Raw genomic sequence first — 16,836 nt, 5'->3', positions numbered from 1 at the left:
TATAATGAAATGCAAGACTAATTTACCTGCTAACAACTTAACAACTGAATGACATCACACCAGCAGTCTCTAAGGTCTCAGTGTGCTTCAAAGAAACTAAGATCGTGATTACATCACAGGGTGGCTGTGGCTCAGGAGGTAGAGCGTTAGTCCACCAATTGGAAGATTGGCGGTTTGATTCCTGACACATGTCAATGTGTCTTTGTGCAAGATAGGCTGCACCAATGGTGTATGAATGGTGAGTTTCCTCCTGATGAGCAGGTTGGCACCCTGCGTTGTAGCCCCTGCAATCAGTGTATGAATGTGTATGAATGTGTGTGAATGGGTGAATGGGTGAATGAGACATGTAATGTAAAAACTCGTTGAGTAATCATAACAACTAGAAAAGCGTTATATAAGCAAAGTCCATTTACCATTTACCATCTAAAGGCAATGGTTTAAAGCTGTTCTAAAGGGTGAAAAGCCTGCAGTCATGGAGAGTGATGAGAGGTGACAAATCATATGAACAAGGACACACGTCAATTAACAAGTCAACCATTAATTTAGTGGATCAACAGAAAATTAATGTGCAACTATTTTGATAACTGATTATTTGTGTAATTCTTTTTGCAAGCAAAATAAACAAACATTCAGTGGTTCCAGTATCTCCATTTTGAGGATTTCCTGACATAGTTTATCTTATGTGATAGTACATTTAATATCTTTGGACAAAACAAGGAATGTGAAGATTTCAGCTTGGACTTTAGGACAATTTATTTTGAAGGACATGGTTGTATTAGATCAGTATCCCTGGGAATTGTATCCATGTTGGTGGGCTCCCATCTTCCCACCATTTATGTCCAAAGCAAATATAAGAGTTTGATAATGAGATTGTAGCTCGTCTCACTTCCATGCAGGAGACTGGAGTTTATTCTGTCATGGTTCACAATGTTTCCATGACTTTATCCATACAGTAGCTACCATGTGCAGCGGAGGAAAGATAAGAAATGGTTAGCATGGTTAGCCAGCTAACAAAAATAGTCAAAACAGATTAAATAGTGCTATATTGACACTGCACTGTTATTATCTTCTGTCACTGTCTGTCCTCTGTCACTGTCCCTGTCCCTACTTACAACAGTCAACCAGCACCTGAGCCTCGTCTTCTTTGCTTCTTGCATTATTTGGCTTTGTAGTAATAAAACAAGAATATAAACAAACAATATTTCCTGGAGGGTCAACCCCACACTATGTCTTGAACTGGCACTGAATGTTAGCACTGGACTGAAATCATGAGGTGCAGGATCCTTCTTTTTTTAACCATATTTCCTGTGGAGCTGGTCTTGGGCAAAAAGGTGGCAGCTGATTAGGAAATGTTCTTGACATTTATCTAAAGGGTCCAATAGAAGCTCAAACTGATGCAGAATTCAGTTTCTGATTCTTACTATTTTTTTCTACCACCAAGTGTTTTGTGGGTTTTGAGAGACGGGGTCAGAACAGCTACTAATGATGTGTACAAAAATGAAACATTTTGTCTGTAGAGGTTCTGCACTGCCTGCACCTTTACCACAATGCACTGCATGGCAGCTTTCAATACATATGAATAGAAAGAAAACGACGCGTCTCGCCATCAGAGTGAGACCTCTTCACTTCTCCATCTTCTCCTCTGACGCTGTGCTGCCGCCGGTTCGCTCCCCTCATTTCGCCGGCTGGCTGCGTGCAGCACACCGTGTTTAACGGAAGAGACAACGACACAGAGAGGGCACCGAGGCAAGCAAATCACAGGAGCGGATCTGAACAGCACGGGCTGTGGATTTAAGGAGAGGAAAGAGGAGACATTAAAAGCAACGCTGCTGTCCAGTAAATAAGGTAAACCAGCTGGCTCGTCTTTTTACGCACGGTAACCAGATAACGAGCACGCATTTTACGCACGGCCACCAGAGATGAGATGGTAAATAAAAAGGAGAGTGAAGTGTGACCTCCAGTCGGTGATCATCATTGATACAGAACTGCACCCTGTCCTCCTGAAACTTCCGTCAGTCTGATGCTTCTCTTCTCTTCAGGGTAATGACTCGAGCTTTTCATTCACATCATTAAGCAGCACTCTGCGAGCTGAGGCTCTAACCTTTAACATTATGCATCTGCGGAGGGAATAGTTTCAGGATGCCGAGGAGAGGAGCAATGCTATCTGTATGATATATAAATGTGGACAGCGTGATCTTATGAAATGGCTCCTTCCTACGTGTGTGTACAATTAGAACGGTGCTGTTTGGAAACACAGTGCGGTTTGTCCCTCCAGTGTGGCTTTCCATGTCGCTTCCTGTCTCTGTGCTTGCTCCCACTGCATGACTCTCCCTCTCTCTCTGGTCCTGTTCACACATGACATTAACATGCATCTTGGGTGATCTGATGGACAGCTCAGTACATCAATTCACACATTACATCAGAATGTGTCTCCAGATGCTTCTTGATTGACCACTTGTGATTGGATCCCACTGAAAGCTTTACATGCAAATGAGCACGTTTCTGTTTGCAAAGACCAAATTAGTTGTTTTTAACCGATGGGAGGCAGCAATGCACTTCCCATGCATACTCTGCCAGATATTTAAAAAATATTACCGCAGAATCCATTTTGCCTGTTGTTAAGGCTTCTTGTTGTTTTGCACTTTAATAAGATAATGTTGGCGTGCAATTGAGTACACACTCCATTGACGCAGAGGATGTCAGTTGAGTAGGCAAGTGTCTTACTCAACTGACCTAGGACACATTGTGTGCACATGCTAAAAGAATGTGACTGTATGCAGCCCAGAGCACATCTGAATGTGGTTTGGACTGCATGTGGCCATATTAGTAGGGTAGATGGTGGGTAGGGACAGTGGGAATCTCATTCTGATCACAAGCTGTCCACTTGTGATTGGATCTCCCAAGACACATTTTAATGCCAGATGTGAACAGGGCCTCTGAGACGAAAACATGTACACACACATAAACACACGTACACACACACACACCAATACACATGCACACACCATATCACTTATCCCCTCTGTGAGTACCTATGTTTACCTTCCTGTATTTATTTTCTTTTTTGTGTATGTCTGGACGTGTACATGTGTGTGTGTGTTCCTGCAAGCAACAGAAGCATATCATTCCCAACAGATGTTCTGGGTGAAGCTGTGAAATGAATCTGTGGTGAGAGAGAAAGAGCCCTTTAGGACAAATGTAATTGTCACGAGCGGTATTTAACTCTGTCTTTTTCTCCCATCACACACACACACACACACACACACACACACACACATATATATATATATATACACACACACACACACACACACACACACACACACACACACACATTTCACACACGCACATTTCACACACTCTGTCTCCTTGTCTCTGCTGTTGACTCTACATTCTTTGGCTGTGACAAGCAAGTGTAGCAGCCAGAGAGCAAGCCAAGTGTATGTGTGAAAGTGTGAGTGTTGGTGCATGTGATGGGGAGGTTCTTGCTATATGCACTCTTTGCTCTTCTTGCTCAATATGTGTATATTATGTATCCTTGCTCATTGACCTGACCAGTGAGGAACTTTAGTGCCTCACCTGCACCTGTAATGGTGTCAAATCTATTTTTATTATCTCAGCAGTTGTCAACTGTTTGTCTGACAGCTTCACTCCATTGCTCCTGCAGGTTCAGGTTGTGCTCTGTGTGTGTGTGTGTTTGTGCTTGCGTGCGTGCGTGTGTATGCGCGCATGTGTGTAAGAGTTATCACCTTTGTAACTATTTCATCAGATGAAGCCTATTTTCACTTTGAGGGAACTCTGGCCTTCAGGCTCTGTTTGAAAATACTGAAGTGATGAAGATTCATAACTGATGTGAATCTAACTCTGGCACAGCACACATCTGTGTCACCTGATGGTTGACTGACAGCATAATACAGGAGAGATTATAATACATTCCACATTTTGTGAGGACACTGACTGTATAAAATGTCATTCACGCACCATGGCATTGTGCATGTTGTTGTTTATACATATAAATACTTTAATGCAATGTTTATGCAATGCAATGAATGTTATGCTTCCTGTAACATAATCCAGCATGGCCGATTTAGCAGTGGGTCAGTGATGGTCTGGGGAGGCATTTCCTTGTAGGGTCGCACAGACCTCAATGTCATATCCAACAGTACCCTGACTGCTGTTAGGTACTGGGATGAAATCCTCAGAGCGATTGTCAGACCTTATGCTGGTGCAGTGGGTCCTGGGTTCCCCCTGCAGGGCAGTGCCTGGCCTCATGTGTTCAGAGAGTGTAGGCAGTTACTGGATGAAGAAGGCATTGATGCCTTTGACTGGTCTTCATGTTCCCCTGACCTAAATCCAAATTAAAGCTGCAAGCAACGATGAACGGGTCCTTGCACTTCATGCATGTCGGGCTGTGATGCAGTCGAGGGCTCGCACAGTGGGCACGTAGAGGTCTGTGCACCCGGGCTTTCATTAAACATTGCGTGATGGGGATAAACAACACTTCCTGAGTCCACTATGTAGCGCTACAGTTCACCCACCAATTATGTGACATGTTCGTGCTGTGAAGTGCCCTAATGAGCAACTATGGGACATTATGTATCCGTGCATCTGACGCCACCAAGTACCACCATATACTGTCCAGCAGCTCACTGATGCCCTGATCCAGGTCTGGGAGGAGATTCCCCAGGACACCATCCCACAACTCATCAAGAGCATGCCTAGACGTTGTTGGGAGTGCATACAAGCATGCAGGGGCCATACACACTACTGAGTCACATTATGAGTTGCCCTGATGAAATTCAGGCAAGTTGGATCAGCCTGTTTACATTTTATGCTTTGATTTTTGGTGTAATTTTGATTTTGATTGATTTTGGTTTTGTAACATCATTTTGTTTTCAACAAATTATACAATGTTCATCAAGATCTGATGTGTGGTTTAAGCGTTCCCTTCATTTTTTTGAGCAGTGTATTTTGCTTCTTTTACTTCTGGAGTATTTAATATCATTTACTAAAATGTCAAAATATAGCTACAGTTACAGTGACTCATGCAGGTCTGAAACACATTTAGATTAATGTCTGGATCTTAAAATAATGTTGTTCTTGTGTCACTGAACGTATCTGGGATTTCACAGAAACATCAGTACTGATGATCTGTTTGTTGTCCACAGCTGGCTGTGTTCACAGCTGGCTGCAGCATCATACAGCAGCTGAAACGATAAGTGCATCTCCAAACTGAGAAAGAGGCTGTGTGCATTTACACATGTGGCACAGCAGCAGTAACTTCAATAACACTGGATCTGTCAAAATCTGACATGAATTATTAATTAATCTACACAGGTCAGCTGTTACACACAGATTCAGGTTTATATGCTGGGATTGTCTGTCATAAAACAGCCTTAATGGATGAGTTATGAGCTCTATCGGAGCTGCCAGTATTTTTTTTTTTAATTTCTAAGTAGCTAGGTGTCCAAGATAAGCTTACCTGATTTTGACCTTGATCATACAAGCCTCAAAGGAGTTAGTGTGCACACACCAACTCTCTGAAGGTGCTAATAACTCCACCCTAATTGCGTGCTGCAATTTGCGCTTGTCTTTTTTAATTAGATTGTTTTTGCAATAAGGCATATTTGCACAGAAATGTATGAATATTACCTAGTTTACATACATGTAAATGGCACAGGTGCACTACTATTTGCTTGGCAGTGTAGTGGCAGTGCACTTTACTATTTGCAGGGCTTTTGTGAATAACACACTATGTTTTCGTCTCATTTACATCCGTTAAGCAGCTACAAAACCCATGTGATCCTTTTGTGGATTTGGCCCCAAGTGTGTTACTTTGTTAGATGACAGACACTAATATAAATGAAAGAGTCTGCTCCGTGAGCATCCACAGTATGAACAGAGCCTCAGTATAGAGTAGTGGAGTGAGACTGCCCTCACTCCTGCTGTCTGCTGTAAATACGCTTAGCTGTTAGCAAGCAGCTGCTCTCATGTCTCCCTGGGTCTTGGTTCTTGCTTTCAGCAGAGATTCTCTCACTCTGCAGTGGTAGCTGCAGCCTCACTGTCACACACACTCTCTCTCTCTCACTGTTGACCACACACTAACATTGCTGTAATTCTTAAAGATGCTGCACTACCAAGAGTTTCCCAGGCAAGGACACAGATTTACCTATTATTCAGAACAGAGCTGCACAGAGGCTCCCAAACGCCATTGATTTTCAAATGAATTAATATTTGGGGTTCTTTTTTTCTTTTTTTTGTAGCCTGGCAGAGGTTCTCGTTGGCCTGCTGGCCCACCACGACTGTACAACTATAGGGTACACTGTTAGAAATGATCCTGTAAAAAAACAGTAAACAACTGGCAGCATGGTTGCCATTATGTTACTGTAAAATGAACATGTTGTCGCTAAAGTTGACAGTTTTGTACTGTTAATGAAAAATACAGCATGGACTGTTTTTAAAATTATTATGTTCATCATGTAATTACAATGTGAGAGAAAAAAAATCCACAGCTTCTTATTGCACTTTACTATTTTCATAAACTGCACATGCAGGACAATTGCATGTTGAAACAAGTGCAAACAAAACCAAAAAATACAGAGCCTTCTCTCTCAAAACATTTGGCTTTTTGCTGAAAATGGTGCAATACACTTAGGCTCAGAAATATTGACATGCTATATCACCCTTTTTTGACTTTTTTGACGTATTATATTGAAAAATAAAAACCAGATGACCAGAACATAACAGTTTAGTGGAGTACCCAAAGTTACAGACAGTTCAGCTACATCATACATACATACATTACAACAAAACTCTCAGACATGTGTGCCCCTCATATCCACTTTTCATAATGTGGACTATGAACATAAACATCCAAAGAAAAATATCCCAAGTCTTGAACTCAACCTGTAGCATTCAAACACTTGTGTAGGTTCAGAAACAGAACACAAATGCCCTTTACCCTATATCATGTAACATCTCAATATACTGAATATATTGTCCAGCATTAAATCAGTGGCACAAATAATAAAGAAAAAGTTCATTTAACAAAAAATGTTCTGTCAATATAATGCTGTCTGTCAAAAACAGTTTAAATAAAAATAAAAAATACAATGAACACCACTAGACATGTTACATCATGTCCACATTGTAACTGTATGTTCAGGCTGTTATAAGGCACATTGTTAAGTGTAGAAGTCAATATATGTATGTATGTATGTATTGGGCGATGGCAGGGGAGTAAGTTAGTGAATGACTTACAGTAAGGCCCACTCGAAGACACCAGTTCTTTCAATCCAGCCTGTGTGTGAGTGTGAGAGAGAGAGAGAGAGAGAGAGAGAGAGAGAGAGAGAGAGAGAGAGAGAGAGAGAGAGAGAGAGAGAGAGAGAGAGAGAGAGAGAGAGAGAGAGAGAGAGAGAGAGAGAGAGAGAGAGAGAGAGAGAGAGAGAGAGAGAGAGAGAGAGAGAGAGAGAGAGAGAGAGAGAGAGAGAGAGAGAGAGAGAGAGAGAGAGAGAGAAAATAATTTTCACTGCATCTTCTCACATACAAAATCAATGTGTGTACCCCTCATTTCCTGTTATTATAATGTGGACTATGAACATAAAAATCCAAAGAAAAAATATCCTAAGCCCTGAACTAACCCCTCAGCCAGCCAAAACATCCTAGTCTGGAACATTCAAACAGTTGTATGTGTAGGTTCAGAAACAGAATACAAATAACACGGAGAGAATGACAGAAATAATACAAGGTGTGAGTAAAAGAATGATTGAGAGAATAAAAAATAATATAGTGAGAGAATGGAAGATGGATTCAGACTTTCTACCCTATCAGAGTTGAAGGGATGACACAAACTAGTTTTTGATAAATATATGTGAGTAATGGGATTGAGTAATCTCACCATTTTAAATGAAGTCACACTGAAAGTCCATGAGTCTCCTCAGCAGAGTGGATACATGTGGATGGACTGGTGTAGTCTTTTTGCTGGTTTTCTTTGATAAGAATGAAGCGCCTGTAAAATGATAGTATTTCTTCAGACACTGTGTAAAAATCAAGTTGTGTAACTCACTCAGATTAACAGAAATTACGGTACTCAACTGCTGTAACAAGTCTTAATGTTACTTCAACTGTTGAAATGACTTCCGACTATTTAGCGACACTATTAAGGCATCATCATTATTATAACTTTTTATTTATATAGCATTATTAATGAATTCACTGGCAAAATACTTGTGGTTAGTTCATTTAGATTGAGTTCCTTGTGTTGTCTGATTATTTGACAATCATCTATGAAATTCTAGCTAGCTGCTGAATCCTTCTATCACAACGTGCACATATTCAATAGGCTAATGCAAACAAACTTTAAACATCACTGATATACTTTGCACCAATTTATAGATGAAATAAAACTGCTACTCACCAAATAATTAGCAAGATGGGGATGGATGAAGATAAATAACAGACCCAGCTTCACATGTGCTGTTCAGGTGAATTGCCCTTCCCAGAATTCAAAAAATACTGCATGATACTGTAGTTTAGATACTTTGGATGATTTATTAGCGGTAAAGTGCTGTATTTTAGGAATAAATTATAGTTCTGTAAAAAAAAAAACGGTAAATTGACAGATTTATGTTTGCATTAACAGTAAAGTGCTGTATTTTAAAATAACAGGTTAATACTGTTGGAATCCTGCTGTAAATTTACAGCAATCATTTACAGTGTAGGTATATCTACAGATGTGTTGCTCCACCAGAAACATCTCTCAATGCACAGTACAAGCATTTATTCACTGACAAATAGCCTGAACTGTACACACATCGCTCTGCTTCATTCACAAATATTCTGCTAACTTCACTTCAGTCTCTGCTCTTCAGCTTCACTGTCACACACACAGTCTCTCTATCGACAGCATGCACCATGCCATTGTGAGCACTTGGAGAGTTCCTGTGCAGTTTTTCCTAGGATCGGCTTAGAGGAAACCAAAGATTGGTCATCCCTTTTAGTCGCCTATATACGATCCGATTGCCAAATGGCATAAGCCTACGCGACACAGAACAGTCATTTGCCAGCCGCTGAACCACCACTGAAACAATAGGCAATGTCATCGTCTTTTGATATTTTAATACAGCTTTATCTTACCCACAGGTTACATGTTTTGGTCCAACCTCTTTATTTTTTTTTGCTACTCAATAGTATCAAACCAATTCGGTCAGTGTAATTACAGTACTACTGGAAGTTTGGCACCCAGCCCTATGATCCAGTTCTCCTGCAGGACAGCTCTCCTAGCTGTACCTGAGCCTACCTGTAGGTGGATCATATCACATGTAAAGCTGGGGAAGCACCGGTTACCCTCAAGGCTTTGTCCTTTCTTCACTTTTCTTCTCCCTGTACAACAACAGCTCTACATCCAGTCTGAAGTTTGCAGATGGCGAGGTTGAGATTGCCAATAGATGGAAGGTTGACCATCTATTGACTTGATGTGGACAAAACAACTTGGAGCTTGACAGTGGACATGGTTGTGGATTTCAGAAGGAGCACAGCCGCACTGAGAGGTCTATTGAGTTATGTATTTGTATTAAAATATGCGTTTAGATAAACAAGGCACTGTGGCAATTAGCAGGAAGACTTAATTTTTTACAAGTTAATATAGGTTTCTGAGGTCCACATAGCATGTATTTGAAGCTGCCTGCTGAAAAAACCCCTCAGGTTACACATTTTCACCCACCTATATACCCCTCTGTTTCAGTCACCTTCAGAACAGGCTGTTTCAAAATTGGAAGTGATGAGAAAGAACTGGACCACAAGAGTGACCACGACTGAGAAATGCACAGTAAGAAAGGGGTATAAATACATCATGGATTACATTTAACTGATATATATGTCCTGGTCTTATTTTTGACTGGCTACGGCCTTGTTTATAGTACATGTACATTATAAGTTTTTTGGTTGAAAAATAAAGGAATGTAATTGTTGGAGCCATAATATATTTTTTTGTTTCTATTTTTTGTTTATACTGAGGACCATATCTGTGTGTATGACGTGTTAGAATAGTGGGTGGTGCATAGCACCGGAAATGCATATAGGTAAGCCCAGGTAATGAGCACTGTGTGTGTGTGTGTGTGTGTGTGTGTGTGTGTGTGTGTGTGTGTGTGTGTGTGTGTGTGTGTGTGTGTGTGTGTGTGTGTGTGTGTGTGTGTGTGTGTGTGTGTGTGTGTGTGAAGGGGGGGGCAAACAGTTTTTGACTGTGTCAGGGTGGCAGCGTGATGAATGGATGACTGTGATGAAGGAAACTGATGAATGGAAAACTTACCTGTGATGTCATATGGACTCAAAAGTATACTTGTGCTAAGGTGAGCAAATAATTGAATGAAAATAAATGGGTCGCCGCACTCAAAGATACACAATGTATTGGACAGTGTTTTTTATTGTTGCCCAGAACACGGGTCTCCAGCAGATATGGTGGCGTGTGTTCAGTCAGCATTTTCATTGTTATGTAGAGCAGCCAGGTAGAGACCTGTACAGTAAAGAGACAATCAAACATGTAAATAACTGCAGAAACTGTACAAATGTTCATAAGATCTAAGTAACCACAGTTTAATTGACCTGCACAGCATTGTTTTTAGGAGCAAAGTGAAGGATGATACTGTGGAAAGCTCCACAGATGGAGTCTGGTGGTGGGGACTGATGAAAGTATTTGCAATTAACTTATAAAACCTACTGTAAGTAGTTGTCTTTTATAGAATATTTCTTATTAGCAATTATTATTAAAGTGATAAAGTTTTAGCTTCTATATGACAAAAACACCTGCTGCTTGTTCACACTTATTGTTGACCTTTGTTACAGTTAGAAACTGAAGTGTCTGCTCTGTGTCAGTCAGTCTTAGTACAGAGTGAGACGTTTATGATGATATGATAGTTAGCTGCCAGTCACATTCACGTATTCTCTCTGTCTCCCTCTCTGTCCCTCCCGACCTGCATACTCACTAGCACTAAGCACTAAGGAGCTATGCTACATGTAGCCTATAACACATTTTAATTTCTTGAAACATTTTTTTTTTCATGAATCCCCAATGCTTGGCTTCCAACTCACACACCTGCTGACTGCATCCTAACCTGCTGTTAGCGTTAGCTAATGCTAAACGGAAAAACGCTAACTAGTTAGCCAGTGCTAAACGGAACAACGCTAACTAGTTAGCCAGTGCTAAACGGCAAAGGAAACACACAGAACTTTATTTTAAAATACTTAAATCTCCCTTGCTGCAGGTTTGTAACAGACGGCTGGCATCGATGAATGGATGCCAAATGACAAAGAGAGCTTTTCAAATTTTTGTCAATATGGACGTTTTGTCAATATAAAGGTAGAGCTGCTGTTATTGGATGAAAATCAGAGATCACACAAATCATAATGATCTTTGATTACATTTGTTGTTGTTGATGTTCAGCAACTGTCTCTGTGCTTATCCAGTCACGCAGCTGTGTTTTTTTTGGTCTTATCTTATAAAGTCACATATAATTAATTCATTAAGTTGTTGAACGTAACTATTATTCGTTCATCCAGTAACCAATAACTCAACAATACAACAGATTAATGCTCAGCTCATGAATGTTTAATTATCTCCTTCAATTCTGAGATTAAATTATGAATGATAAACCAACCAATCTGTATGCAGTGTAATTACTATGTTGGTTGCACCAGGTATGTCATATATTCAGTCTATATATCTTATCTATCCTAACCCTTATAACCCTATTTTTAACCCTTATTGACTGGAAGAACTACAACTGTGGCACTGACTTGTATCAAGCTGCATGGGACGGCTCTCGGGAGGTGTAGTTTGTTTTTTGTTTTTTTTTATTCTGAAATTGGAAGTTGTTCATTCTGAATTGAGAGTATACTCAGGAGTTTAAGGGGATGGTAAACACATTTGTGTAATTAGATTTTACATATATAATCATTAAATATGTGAAAATGCATTTTAACCACATCTTACCCATATTTGACAGCGCCCCAGTTGTTGACTGTATTCATATGATAGCTGGGGTCAAGAGCTCTGTATAACAGTAACATGTCTGTAGCCACTTCTGTTGCTTGATTATAAGCCTTCAAACACGCAACGAGGTCAAGGTTCAAAGGTCAATGTTTTCAGAGCAGGAGCCATGTAGAATCTTCATACAGATATGTTACTCACCAGGCCGAGATTTGTTTTTGCTTCACTCATTTCATGGACCCATGCACCTGTGGACTGCACACTCACAAACCTTCAGTCAACAGACCTCCAATAGCAATACCACGGCTGCCACTCCCTCTGATGCACATGAGGTGAGAGGGCTTGTTCATCACTTCTTGCAGCTTTTATATAGGCCCAAGCATGAAAGTACAAGGAATCTATTGTTTTTGTAGAGATTATTCTTGTTATGCCATTACACTTTTGAAGGGCTTGGCGATGCATTATTTGTTATGAAACAGAAAGCTGTTTTTGAGGCGAGTTTTTAAGTTTGTTGGTGAGTAAAACTATACCTAAAATTGTGGCCTTAAGTTAAATGAGCGACCTTTGTGTATCACTCTGATCATACAGCTACACATACTGACAGTTGGTGGCAATAATGCATCATTAGAGGGATAGAATAAGACTGTTAGCTAACAAAAAACAGTTTTCAGAGCATTACAAAAGCTTCTGCAAATGTCTAATAAGTTACTGTTGGCTTGACATATGTTTTTGTTTACAATAACTTCTTTTTGGGTTGGAGCAAATCAAATTCTGTTTTGGGGCGCAACAGTTGAGCCATGTGGGCATAAAGCAGTTCTGTGGAGGGAGAGGGTGGGAACTTTGGGATACCCAATCAGATCATCATGACCCAATAATTCAAATAAAAAACAATCCATTTCATTTTCCATTTGAAGGTGTTTGATGTCAGATTTGTCACTAGTGATTGTGATGGAACGGCTTATGTCTAGAAGACTGAGGAGAATAAGGAGACAACTGCATGATATTTTACTGGCTGACATGAAAATCAATGCCTCGGTTGTAGAGATGCCACTCCTAAATCTACACTCCTCAGGGATCTGTCTGTGTCTCTGACTGTGTGTCTGTTTGTCTCACACGCTCTCATTTCTCTCTTTCTCACACTGACCTTGCTTTAGATGTGAATATCTCTTTATCTTCCTTTTTATCTATTTTCTCCCTCTCGTGTAGCTGTAAACACACAGGAATAGAATATGTATGAGAATGTGTTAGAGAAAGAGAGGGAGTGAGGTACGCACACCATGCTATATGAGAAGGAATGAGCCAATAAATTAAGGAAATGATTCCACACACACATACAGCAAGGTGTTACTAGTGTATGTGTGAAATGCTGCAGTGTATGTATGTGAACGTCATTATTTACTCGCATAATTATTATTATTTTTTTATCAATATTTTATTTTGCTATTCATTAATTGTATTTACATTCACTAATCAGGTGCCTATATAGTAGGGTTCATTGTTACTGGCACAGTCTGTCACTGCTGGATTTACATGAACTTCATATGCAGGGATTTCCAGGAAATAATACAGCATGAACTGAATTGAACTGTAGCTTTACTGTTTACACTTGTATCGTACATTTTTACATGCTGGACTACGTCGCTGACCATCCTACATCATGTGGATTTTTAACCTGTTCTTCTGGATTGCGCTGTGTGTGTCTCTTTGAAGTGCAACTCTGCCTCCGTTACTCAGTAACAGAGATGTTACGTCTCTGGATCTTCTCCAGGACCCCTCCATCCCAACTTGCACTCCACCACTACATTCACAAACGACCGAGATACATCTATAGAGGCTCTGGACGGAACTTTCAGTACAGTCAACACAACAGCGACACAAACATCCGCTCCTTCTGGTCCACTGGGCCCCTCCCCCCTCCCCGCACTGCCAATCCTGTAAGTCCTGTAAATCACAATGTACTGTCCCACCTGCTCAAAGCTACCACATACACACCACTCACCTGTCTGAAACTCTGCCTGCTGAACATCAGATCCCTCAGTAATAAGGCTCTGCTGATTGCTGACTTTATTGCTGACCTTACGGTCAGCTGGACATATTATGCCTCACTGAGACTTGGCAACAGCCTAATGACTTTTCCCAACTAAATGAGGCTGCTCCACCAGGTTTTCTCTTTTATTAGTAAATCCGTGCTACAGGGAGGGGGGGCGGCCTCGCCCTCCTTCACCGTGATAATATCAAAGTCACTCCTGTCACTATCCCCCATCACTCTTTTGAATGTTTAGTTGTAAAACTACCAGGCCCCAAACCCACCATCATTGTTACCATCTACAGGCCACCAAAACCCTCTGCTGTTTTCCTCAATTAATTCTCATCACTACTAACATCTGTATGTGCAATGTCTCCCACTGTTATCCTCCTCGGCGATTTCAACATCCACATTGATAATCCATCCAGTATCCTTGCCAACGACTTCATATCACTCCTGGACTGTCTCGGTATCACACAACATGTCAACCTCCCAACACATAACAAAGGCTACATACTGGACTTAATCTGCTGCACTGACATCACTCCCAGCAATCTTGATATCACAGATTTCCCCATCTCTGACCACAAAGCTGTACTTTTTGACATTCACGGACCATTTCCTTCAGAAACCTCAAACATATCAACACCACAGATCTCTCCACCCTGATCAGCTCCTACCCCAGCCCTCCCCCAGCATCCTCCCCCGCTGACCTGGTGACTCAATACAATAACTGTCTCTCCTCTTTCTTCATGACCCTGGCTCCCCTGAAATCCCGCTCAGTATCATTCACACTGCTCCTTGGTTTACCCCTGACTTACGCCAGCTCAAAGCCACAGGCCGCCGACTGGAGCGACTGTACAAAAAGACTGGACTCACTGTACACAGCCAAATGTACTCGGACCACCTACATCACTACAAGAACGCCCCCTTAACACTGCCAAATCCTCATACTACTCCAACCTCATTAACACTGGTACAGGTAACAACAGAGTCCTCTTCTCAACAGTCAGCCACCTACTTCAGACTCCTAGAACCTTCCCACCAGACACTTCCACCGCCTTCCTGGACTTCTTCAACTCTAAAATTAACACCATTCACCAACAACTGGCCTCATCCTGCACCTCCTCCAACAATCCAACCTGGATGATCACCACCGGCCAACCTCCCATCAGCTCCCTCTCCGACTTCACCCCAGTTTTAGAACACACCATCTCTGAACTCATCCGCAAAGCCAAAGCCACCACCTGTCAGCTTGATCCTCTTCTCACCTCCCTCGTCAAAGCCTGTCTGCCATCCATTTCTCCCTTGATCACCAACATAATCAACTACTCCCTCACCACTGTCACTGTACCCCCCACTCTCAAACTGGCTGCTATCACACCCATCCTGAAAAAACCCAATGCTGACCCAACAGACCTTAACCTTTACCGGCCCATCTCCAACCTTCCCTACATCTCCAAAACACTTGAAAGGGTGGTCGCCGCACAACTACAGTCCCACCTTGACACAAACAACCTCCATGAACCCTTTCAATCCGGGGTGTCCCCCAGGGGTCAGTCTTGGGTCCACTCCTCTTCATCATCTACCTCCTCCCCCTGGGCACAATCCTCCGTCATCATGGGGTCCATTTTCACTGCTACGCCGATGACACTCAGGTTTACATCTCCTCCAAACCCACCGCTGCCATCCCTCCCACCTCCCTCATCACCTGCCTTGAAGACATCCGGAGCTGGATGAGCAGGAACTTCCTCAAGCTCAACGGCAATAAAACCGAGGCCCTGCTCATCGGCTCCAAAGCAACCCTCACAAAATCACAACACACCCCAGCCACACCCATCATCATCGACGGATTCCCTGTACCCTTCTCCCCCCAAGTCAAGAGCCTTGGTGTCACTCTGGACAGCACCCTCTTATTTGCACCTCACATTCAAAACATCACCCGGACTGCCTTCTTCCACCTCCGAAACATCTCCAGACTCCGCCCATCACTGTCCCAATCCAGCACCGAAATCCTGGTTCATTCATTTGTCACTTCCCGCCTTGACTACTGCAATGCCCTCCTCACCGGACTCCCCGCCAAACTCATCAACAGACTGCAAATCATTCAAAACTCGGCCACCCGGATCATCACCCGCACCAAATCATCTGACCACATCACCAACTTCATCACAACTTCACTGGCTCTCTTTATTCTTTGTAAGGTGACCTTGGGTGACGTGAAAGGCGTCATATAAATAAAATGTATTATTATTATTATTATTATTATTATTATTATTATCATTATTATTATTATTATTATTATTATTATTATTATTATTATTATTATTATTATTATTATGTACTTGTACAGTCAGCTAAACTCTTTTCATACAGTGCTGGGAAGGTTTAATGATATCCATTGAGGATATCTTCAGATCTTGGCTCATAATTACCAGATTTAGACTTTTTCTTCAATATCAAAGCAGCTGCCCACTTCAGATGTAAATCTGAATACAGATATTCCTGTTATATAAACACATCCATAGCTGTATTACACCATTAGTGTTCATGCAAAGTGGACACTTCCTGCTGCTGCTGCTGCTGCTTCCAAGTCAATCAATCAATCAATCTTTATTTGTATAGCGCCAAATCACAACAAAGTTATCTCAAGGCACTTTACACATAGAGCAGGTTCTAAACCGTACTCTTCAAGTTTTAATTTATAAAGAGACCCAACATTCCCACATGAGCAAGCATTTAGCGACAATGGCAAGAAAAAACTCCCTTTTAACAGGAAGAAACCTCAGGCAGAACCAGGCTCAAAGTGGGCGGCCATCTGCCTCGA

General features: G+C 41.5%; 1 protein-coding gene across 1 annotated transcript in view; it reads left to right on the top strand.

Annotated features, from left to right (window-relative positions):
• Positions 1–1,726: 1,726 nt before the first annotated feature.
• LOC133998944 (junction plakoglobin-like) overlaps positions 1,727–16,836 on the top strand; it is a 161,941-nt gene continuing 146,831 nt past the window's right edge. The window contains exon 1 of the mRNA XM_062438002.1: positions 1,727–1,845. The gene's annotated coding sequence lies outside the window, so the exon portion shown is untranslated. The remainder of the gene's footprint in view (positions 1,846–16,836) is intronic.

The sequence above is a fragment of the Scomber scombrus genome, chromosome 18 (genome assembly GCF_963691925.1).
Source record: "Scomber scombrus chromosome 18, fScoSco1.1, whole genome shotgun sequence".
Classification (NCBI taxonomy): Eukaryota; Metazoa; Chordata; class Actinopteri; order Scombriformes; family Scombridae; genus Scomber; species Scomber scombrus.
This window is presented reverse-complemented; position numbering and strand designations above follow the sequence as displayed.